Genomic DNA, 10,588 nt, shown 5'->3' with positions numbered 1-10,588 from the left:
AAGAAAGAAAGAAGGAAGGAAGGAAGGAAGGAAGGAAGGAAGGAAGGAAGGAAGGAAAGAAAGACAGACCTTGTGTCTATAAAAAACAGAAAAATTAGCTGGGTATGGTGGTGTGTGCTTGTTGTCCCAGCTACTTGGGAGTCTGAGGTGAGAGGATCACCTGCAACCTCACTTGAGATTGAGGCTGCAGTGACTGTGATTGCACCACTGCACTCTAGAGCCTGGGTGACAGAGCAAGACCCTATCTCCAAACAAAACAAAACACCCAAATTATAGAGATGGAGAATAGAATAGACAAGTGATTGCCAGGGTTAGGGAGGTGGGGAGGAAGAGAGATGGCTATGACTGTAAAAGTGAAGCACCAGGGGTCCAGGCACGGTGGCTCATGCCTGTAATCCCAGCACTTTGGGAGGCCGAGGCGGGCGGATCACAAGGTCAGGAGATAGAGACCATCCTGGCTAACATGGTGAAACCACGTCTCTACTAAAAATACAAAAAATTAGCTGGGCACGGTAGCTGGTGCCTGTAGTCCCAGCAACTCGGGAGGCTGAGGCAGGAGAATGGCGTGAACCCGGGAGGCGGAGCTTGCAGTGAGCGGAGATTGCACCACTGCACTCCAGCCTGGGCAACAAAACGAGACTCCGTCTCAAAAAAAAATTAAAAGTGAAGCACCAGGGACCGTGGTGATCATGAAACTCTTCCGTAGCTTGCCTGTGGTGGTAGTTTTACCCACCCATGCAATAAAACTCTGTAAACACACACACACACACACACACACACACACACACACACACACACACCCCTAGTGAAAATCTGATGTAAAACTAGTGAAATCTGAAAAAGGTCAGTGGATTACATCAACGTCAATTTCCCAGTTGTGACACTGGGTACTATAGTTACGCAAAATGCTACCATTAGTGAGAGACTGGGTGAAGGGCACAACAGATAGATTTGAGATCTGCAATTATCTCAAACATCTAATTTAAGAAATCAAATAAGCCTAGACTGTTAGTGCTAGAGAAAAGTGGAAATGGACCACACTGACTTTTACCCAACTCAAAAGGGGGCAGCTCTTGACTTTTAATAGAGGCAGATTTTAAACAAATGAAAACTATGCACGTTTTCACACACTGAATAATAAACTTATGAAATGTATTAACCTAACAAATGAGAGGATGAAGATTTATACAATGTGTATGTGTGTGTGTATATATATATATATATATTAAAGACAGCATCTCAGCTCTGTCACCTAGGCTGCTAGAGTGCAGCGGCAGAACATAGCACACTGCAGCCTCACACTGCTGGGCTCAAGTGATTCTCCTGCCTTGGCCTCCCAAAGTGTTTGGATTATAGGCATGTTGAGTCACTGTACCTGGCCCAAATATATATATATATGCAACATTGGGTTTCTAAGACACATGAAGAAGTTTTGGGAGCATTTCTGACTTTGGAGTTTGAAATCATAAATAAGATCCTCATGCATCTACAATCAGGTCCCAAGTGAATTTAAAATGAGCTCAGTAAACATTTGCTGAGCTCCTATGAAGTGTCAGGCATGTCTTGGTTGCTCAGTGTTAGAAACGCTGGGTGCAGTGTCTCGCGCCTGTAATCCCAGCACTTTGGGAGACCAAGGCTGGAGGAAAACTTGAGCCCAGGAGTTTAAGAGCAGCCTGGACAATATGATGAGATCCCATCTCTACAAATAGTCAAAAAATTAGCCAGATGCGGTGGTGTATGCCTGTGGTCCCAGCTGCTCAGGAGTCTGAGGTGGGACGATCGCTTGAACCCAGGAGTTCCGGGCTGCAGTGAGCTATGATCGCACCACTACACTCCAGCTTGTGTGACAGAACAAGACCCTGTCTCAAAAAAAGAGGAAAGAGAGAAAGAGAGGGAGAGAGAGAGAGAGAAGGAAGGAAGGAAGGAAAGGAAAGGAAGAAAAGAAAAAAGGAAAGAAAGAAAGAAAAGAAAGAAAAGAAAAAGAAAAGAAAAGAAAAGAAAAAAGAAAAGAAAAGAAAAGATAGGGGCCAGGCACGGCGGCTCACGCCTGTAATCCCAGCATTTTGTGAGGCCGAGACGGGCAGATCAAGAAGTCAGGAGATCGAGACCACAGTGAAACCCCGTTTCTACTAAAAATACAAAAAATTAGCTAGGCGCAGTGGCGGGCGCCTGTAGTCCCAGCTACTCGGGAGGCTGAGGCAGGAGAATGGCATGAACCCGGGAGGCGGAGCTTGCAGTGAGCCGAGATGGCGCCACTGTACTCCACCCTCGGTGACAGACCGAATCTCTATCTCAAAAAAAAAAAAAGAAAAGAAAGGAAAGAAAGAAAACATAAAAGACACAACCCTGTCCCTCCTGGTAAATGTCCCGTTGTTCAAGAATTCAGTGCTGGTGACATTATTTGTGGAATGGAAATGAATGTCACCCTGACATATTATTTTTAATGATATCCTGATTAATAGTCATACTTGAGGCTATTTTAAAAATGGAAGCAGTCACCACAAAGTGTGATAAGAATTACCCCAAAATAGACTATGTTATCCTCTGTGAATAATTTAGACACCAGTGCTCCGAAGGCAGCGAGAGCTTGAGGACTGTGAACAAGCTGACTGGGAGCTTTGGGAAAGTGGGGCTGGCATCGTATTATCTCCGTAGCCCAGGACTTAACAGTGTGTGCTTGGTATGCAGCAGGAGCTCAATAAGGAAATGCTGACTTGACAATCGCGATCGTTTTATTCTTATTTTATGTAAGTTTAGGCCAGAAGGAGCTTATAGGACTGTACCACTGTTAACTGGAAACTGATTTTGACTAGGGTCAGGAGGTACTGGGATAGGATACGAAATAAAAGAGAAAAAGCAGAGGACAGATGTAAAGATCTGTCGGCACAGGACCGACTTGGAGCTGTCCTGGGAAGGCCTTTGGCAATCAGGGGCTCTCTGGCCTGCAGTAGTTCATTCCCAGACAGTGGCTGCTCTGCTACTGTGGACTTGAGCTTCTCCCCTGGGTAAAGGAATGAAATCCCACCCACTCACGCCTTTCCTTTCAGAAGTAGTGTGGGGATGCACCTTTACTGGACATTTAACATTCACAGAGATGCATTTAGCATGATGAACATTATAAAAGCGACACTGGCAAATCATTACAACTGCTTTTTGGTGGTAAGCTTTCCAGAAGAAAATTATGGAAGAGACGTGGTACAAAACATGAAGACAGCATTTAGCATACTCAACCTCATTTCCTGCCATCAGTGGCAGGTTGTTGTTGATGTTGTTTTGAGATGGAGTCTCTCTCTGTCACCCAGGCTGGAGTGTAGCAGCATGATCTCGGCTCACTGCAGCCTCTGCCTCCTGGGTTCAAATGATTCTCCTGCCTCAGCCTCCCAAGTAGCTGGGATTACAGGCTCCCACACCATGCCCAGCTACTTTGTGTAGTTTTACTAGAGATGGGTTTCACCATGTTGGCCAGGCTGGTCTTGAACTCCTGGGCTCAATGATCCACCCCACCTTGGCCTCTCAGAGTGATGGAATTACAGGCGTGAGCCATGGTGCCTGGCATGCAGGTAGTTCTATCTTTAACCTCTTGGAGCAAATAATGAATACCTACCAGTATGGTGGGAACTGTGGGGATAAGGAAGTTGATCTCTGCCATTTATTGGCAGAAGTAGATATTTAGATCAACACCTAAGAATTCAAAAATGTTACAGGCTAATTCTTTTTGAACGTCACATTTTTATCTCTCTGATAACTGGAGTCAGAGAAGACTGGAAGCACTGCAGAGTGAGTGGCCTCATGAGACTCTGTCTTTCTCTGTCTCTGCCATGTGAGGACACGGTAAGGAGGTAGCCATCTGAAAGCCAGGACAAGGGCCCTCACCAGAAACAGAATTGGCTGACACCTTGATCTTAGACTTTGCAGCCTCCATAACTGTGAGAAAATAAATGTCTACTGTTGAAGCTGTCATCTATGGTATTTTATTACAGCAGCTGGAGTAGAGTAAGACAGCCTGTGACCCTGAAGCATGGATGGGAGCATCTAGATGGATGTTGAGGACGTTGATTCCACACATGCTGGTGGACCCCCTGGCCTTGCAGAAGTTGTCTGCTCTGCCAGCTTATCCGTTGTGCCTGGAAAGTGCTGTCAACACTTCTCCTTATTGAGGCACCAGGTGATTCCCTAAGGAACACCCTCATCTCCGCTGCCAGGCTGATGACGGGGTTAAATTCCAACACACCCTGGCTGGAGATGAACCGGGCCAGACGAGGGAGAAAAAGAGAATCCACACCTAAGGAATTGTAGGAAACAGATAGCCAGAGCCAGGGGACGGCTTCTGGGATTGGATTTTAGGGTGTTTGATCAGGTGGGTTGGAGTGGGAGCTTGGATAAACAAGAACGGATTAACTTGGAGACTGTTTCTCAGAACACGAGATGCTAACACCAAATTGAGGACCCTGAGGGATGGAAAAAAACTCAGCTGCTAGGCTAGGGTGGTACTTAGATGCCTGGAGAAAAGCAATGGAATGGTTAACACAGAGCAGAATGGGAAATGCTCAAGCTGCTCTGGAGGATGGTGGCAGAAGGTGTATGAGGCTGAGGGAGCAGGTGTGCTGGGGTGGAGAAGCAACACAGTGTTAGAGGGAGACCCACCAGAGGAGAACGTTCCACGGAGGGCCCAGAGGACAAATCCACAAGGGCAGCAGGAGTGAATGGCGTTCAGCAGTGGCTCATCAGGCCGGAAGCAACTGCAGGAGAGACAGTCACAGAGAGGGCCTCACTAACCTCCATGGGTATGAAGGGGCCCCGAGGAACAGAGGCCAGGGCAGCATGCAAGCCCCAAAAACCACGAAGCCATAATAACTGTAAAACCTGGCAAAGCTGGAGTGACAGTCATGGGGCTTGACCCTCAGAGAGTTATGGAAGTGGTTTGTGAAACACGGCATCTCTAAAAGATAGACAAGCAGCCAGAAAGTGTGCTGCATAACATCTTCAATGAAAAATAAGGCAATTAGCTGGGCTTGGTGATGCACACCTGTTATCCTAGCTACTGGGCTGAGGTGGGAGGATTGCCTGAGCCCAGAAGTTCAAAGCTTCAGTGAGTTATGATTGTGCCACAGCACTCCAGCCTGGGCAACCAAGCAAGACCCTCTCGCTTAAAAAAAAAGTGAGAAGAAAGGAAGGAAGGAAGGAATAAACAAAGAAAGAGACAGAAAGAGGGAGAGAGAAAGAGAGAAAGAAAGAAAAGAAAGAAAGAAAGGAGAGAGAAAAGAGGGAGGGAGGGAGAGAGAGAGAAAGAGAGAGAGAAAAAAAGAAAGAAAAAAAGAAAAGAAAAGAAAAGGACAAGACAAATAAGGCAAGAATGGAGGTCCAGTGGGCTTGAATAAAAATTCAAGATCCCTGTTCAATTCCTAAGCCTGAGCCAATTTTAAGATAAGAAACCCACAGACTGAAGAGACAGTCCCTGAAAAGAAGGAATCTATAATACTAGGCAAGTATGCATTTGTGAGGATTTCCCCAAATCCTTCCCCAAAGGGACTTAATTCATTTGGATGAGATTGTACACTGGGCAAAAGGGAATAGCCAGATATTTTGAGGACCACTGGACCCAGGATTTGCAATGACATTGATAGCCAGAGATGCAAGGTGTCATTATATCCCCTTCTAAGAGTGGAGGTCTATGAGGGCCAGGTGATAAATGGAGTTCCAGTAAAGTCTAGCTCACAGTGGACCCACTGGGTCTGCAGATCCACCAGTGGTCATTTCCCCAGGCCTGAGGTGCACAACTGAAATGGGTGTACCTGGCAGTTGGAGTAACCTCCACATCACGCCCTAGTCTGTGGATTATGAAGGTACCATAGTTAAGAAGACCAAATGGAATCTCTGAACTGACCTCCTCACACCCCACACCCAGCCAAAATAATAAAAATCAGTATCATAGCAGGGGTTGGGGAGGGGAAGATTAATACTATCATTAAAAACTTAAGGATATAACAGTAGTGGCCCAGATTATTTGCCAGTCTGGACTCTGCAAAAGCTGGTTGGATATTGGAGAATGACCATAGATGACTATGGACTTTTGCCAAGTAGTAGCCTCGATTTCAGTGACTGTATTGAATATGGTATCATTGTTAGGATGGATTAGCAAAGCTTCATAGGTGGTCATTGATTTGGTGAATGCATTCCTTTCCATTCTAATCAGAAAAGAGGATCAGAAACACTGTATTCTATTGAGATGGACAATAATAAGCATTCACAGTTTTGTCTTATATCTGCAGGAACTCTTCTGTTCTTGGTCATCATATAGTCTGAAGACATCTAGATTATATCATTACTTGGGTGCCAACCTGCTGATTGGCCAGAATGAGGAAGAGGTGTCTGGTATGCTGGAGGCTTGGGTAAGACACATGCACTCCAGTGGGGGGTGAGTAAGCCCTGTGAAGAGCCAGGGATTGGCCACTTCAGTGAAGATTTTAGGAATCCAGCAGTCAGAGGCCTCCAAAGTAAAAAAATAAAAATAAAAATAAAAAAACCATTGTGTATCTTGAATCCTCTAACCCACTGAAGGAAGCCCAGCACCTTGCAGGCCTTTTTGGGTTCCAGAGACAACACATTCTGCAACTGGGAATACTGCTTCGGCCCATATACTGAGGGACACTAAAGGTGACCATCTTTGAGTGGAGGCTCAGAGTAGAAAGGGCTGCTTCAGCAAATCCAGACTGAGGTGCAATTGCCCTACTGCTTGGGCCATGAATTCTGGCAGATCCTATGGTGGTGGAGGTGTCAGTAGTGAGAAAAAGCACAATATAAAGCTTACAGCAGGTACATTGGAAGAATTGCAATGGAAGCCGCTGGAACTTTGGAGTGAGGCCATGCCATCATCCTCCGAAACTTACACAGCCTTTGAGAATCAGCTTTCAGTATATTACCGGGCTACAGTGGAGGTGGAACACTTGACCAATTTGCCCACGGGGTACTTGGTGATCACGCACTAGGAACTGCCCATGGTGAGTTGGGTCCTGTCTGACCTGCAAAACCATAAGTCTGACAGCTGCAGTCCCATCATACCATGGACGTGGTCCCTCCCATGCTGGGGCTCACCTGGCCCAGAGGGTATGAGTAAGCTATACTAGCAAGTAGTGCAGACTCCCTTGTCATTCATCACATCATCTCTGACTGTATGTGAGATCCTGTATGACCAGCTGAAAGAGGACGAAAATCCCAAGCTTGCTTTGCAAGTGGGTTGGCTGAATATGAACAGCAAACTAGAAACAGATGACAGTCTTCCATCCAAGTACTAACCAGGCCTGACCTGCTTAACTTCTGAGATCAGAAGAGAAAGGGGGCTGAAGCCAGGCAGCCAAGTGGTCTGGCTTGACTGGTCCCAACCCCATGGAGCCCAGCAAGCTAAAATCCACGGGCTTGAAGTTCTCGCTGCCAGCACAATAGTCTGAGGTCAACCTGGGATGCTCGAGCTTGGTGTGGGGAGGGGCGTCGCCACTGCTGAGGCTTCAGTAGGCGATTTTGGCCTCACAGTGTAAACAAAGCTGCCAGGAAGTTCAAACTGGGCAGAGCCCACTACAGTTCAGCAAGGCCACTGTTGTCAGACCAACTCTCTAGATTCCTCCTCTCCGGGCAGGACATCTCTGAAAAAAAGGCAGCAGTCCCAGTCAAGGGCTTATACAGAAAACTCCCATCTCCCTGGGACAGACCACCTGGGGGAAGGGGCAACTGTGGGCGCAGCTTCAGCAGACTTAAATGTCCCTACCTGATGGCTGTGAATAGAGCAGTGGACCTCCCAGCACAGCATTCGAGCTCTGCTGACGTTCAGACTGCCTTCTCAAGGGGATCCCTGACCCCTTAATATCCTGACTGGGAGACACCTCCCAGTAGGGGCTGACAGACACCTCATGCAGGAGAGCTCCGGCTGGCATCTGGTGGGTGCCCCTCTGGAACAAAGCTTCCAGAGGAAGGATCAGGCAGCAATCTTTGCATTCCACAGCCTCTGCTGGTGATACCCAGGCAAAGAGGGTCTACAGTGGACTCCCAGCAAACTCCAGCACACCTGCAGCAGAGGGGCCTGATTGTTAGATGGAAAACTAACAAACAGAAAGGAAGAGCATCAACATCAACAAAAAGGACGTCCACTCAGAGACCCCACCCGAAGGTCACCAATGTCAAAGACCAAAGGTAATAAATCCATGAAGATGGGGAGAAACCAGCAGAAAAAGCCTGAAAATTCCAAAAACCACAACTCCTCTTCTACAAAAGATCACACCTCCTCGCCAGCAAGGGAACAAAACTGGATGGAGAATGAGTTTGATGAACTGACAGAAGTAGGCTTCAGAAGGTGGGTAATAACAAATTCCTCTGAGCTAAAGGAGCATGTACTAACCCAACGCAAGGAAGCTAAGAACCTTGAAAAAAGATTACACGAATGTCTAACTAGAATAACCAGTTTAGAGAGAACATAAATGAGTGGATGGAGCTGAAAAACACAGCATGAGAACTTCATGAAGCATACACAAGTATCAATAGCTGAACCGATCAGGTGGAAGAAAGGATATCAGACACTGAAGATCAACTTAATGAAATAAAGTGAGAAGATAAGATTAGAGAAAAAAGAATGAAAAGGAATGAACAAAGCTTCCAAGAAATATCAGACTATGTGAAAAGGCCTAAGCTACGTTTGATTGGTGTACCTGAAAGAGACAAGGAGAATAGAACCAAGTTGGAAAACACTCTTCAGGATATTATCCGGGAGAACTTCCCCAACCTAGCAAGGCAGGTCAACATTCAAATTCAGGAAATACAGAGAACACCACAAAGATACTCCTCGAGAAGAACAACCCCAAGATGCACAATTGTTAGATTCATCAAGATTGAAAGGAAGCAAAAAATGTTAAGGCAACCAGAGAGAAAGGTTGGGTTACCCACAAAGGCCGAAGCCCATCAGACAAATTCTGGACCTCTCTGCAGAACCCCTACAGAGGGTTTCTCTTAGTACAATTGCTACTAAGAGAAAGCCAGAAGAGAGTGAAGGCCAATATTCAACATTCTTAAAGAAAAGAATTTTCAACCCAGAATTTCACATCCAGCCAAACTCAGCTTCATAAATGAAGGAGGAATAAAATCCTTTATAGACAAGCAAATTCTGAGAGATTTTGTCACCACCAGGCCTGCCTTACAAGAGCTCCTGAAGGAAGCACTAAACATGGAAAGGAACAACTGGAACCAGCCACTGTAAAAACACACCAAATTCTAAAGACCATCAACACTATGAAGAAACTGCATCAACTAATGGGCAAAATAACCAGCTAATATCATAATGACAGGATCGAATTCACACATAAAAATATTAACCTTAAATGTAAATGGGGTAAATGCCCCAATTAAAAGACACAGACTGGCAAATTGGATAAAGAGTCATAACCCATCGGTGTGCTGTATTCAGGAGACCCACCTCATGTGCAAAGACACACATAGGCTCAAAATAAAGGAATGGGAGAATATTTATCAAGAAAATGGAAAGCAAAAAAAAGCAGGGGCTGCAATCCTAATCTCTGATGAAACAGACTTTAAACCAACAAAGATCAAAACGGACAAAAAGGGGCATTACATAAAGGTAAAGAAATCAATGCAACAAGAAGAGCTAACTATCCTAAATATCTACATACCCAATACAGGAGCACCCAGATTCATAAAGCAAGTTCTTAAAGACCTATAAAGAGACTTAGACTCCCACACAATAATAATGGGAGACTTTAACACCCCACTGTCAATATTAGACAGATCAATGAGACAGAAAATTTACAAGGATATTCAGGACATCAACTCAGCTCTGGACCAAGTGGACCTAATAGACCTCTACAGAACTCTCCACCCCAAATCAACAAAATATACATTCTTCTCGGCACCATATCACATTTATTCTAAAACTGACCACATAGTTGATAGTAAAACACTCTTCACCAAATGCAAAAGAATGAAAATCTTAACAGTCTCTCAGACCACAGTGCAATCAAATTAAAACTCAGGATTAAGAAACTCACTCAAAACCATACAACTACATGGAAACTGAACAAACTGCTCCTGAATAACTGCTAAATAATGAAATAAAGGCAGAAATAAAGACGCCTTTGAAACCAATGAGAACAAAGACAACATACCAGAATCTCTGAGACACATTTAAATAAATTTCCCTCTACCCAGTGTGTAGAGGGAAATTTATAGCACTAAATGACCACAAGAAAAAGCAGGAAAGATCTAAAATCGACACTCTAGCATCACAATTAAAAGAACTAGAGAAACAAGAGCAAATAAATTCAAAGGCTAGCAAAAGACAAGAAATAACTAAGATCAGAGCAGAACTGAAGGAGATAGAGACACAAAAAACCCTTCAAAAGATCAGTGAATCCAGGAGCTGGTTTTTTGAAAAGATCAACAAAATAGATAGACTGCTAGCCAGACTAATATACAAGAAAAGAGAAAGGAATCAAATAGATGCAATAAAAAAAAATGAAGGAGATATCACCAGTGATCCCACATAAAAACAAACTACAATCAGATAATACTATCAACACCTCTATGCAAATAT

The sequence above is a fragment of the Hylobates moloch genome, unplaced genomic scaffold, assembly GCF_009828535.3.
Source record: "Hylobates moloch isolate HMO894 unplaced genomic scaffold, HMol_V3 SCAFFOLD_8, whole genome shotgun sequence".
Lineage (NCBI taxonomy): Eukaryota > Metazoa > Chordata > Mammalia > Primates > Hylobatidae > Hylobates > Hylobates moloch.
The sequence above is the reverse complement of the archived record's forward strand: the minus strand, read 5'-3'. Positions refer to the sequence as shown.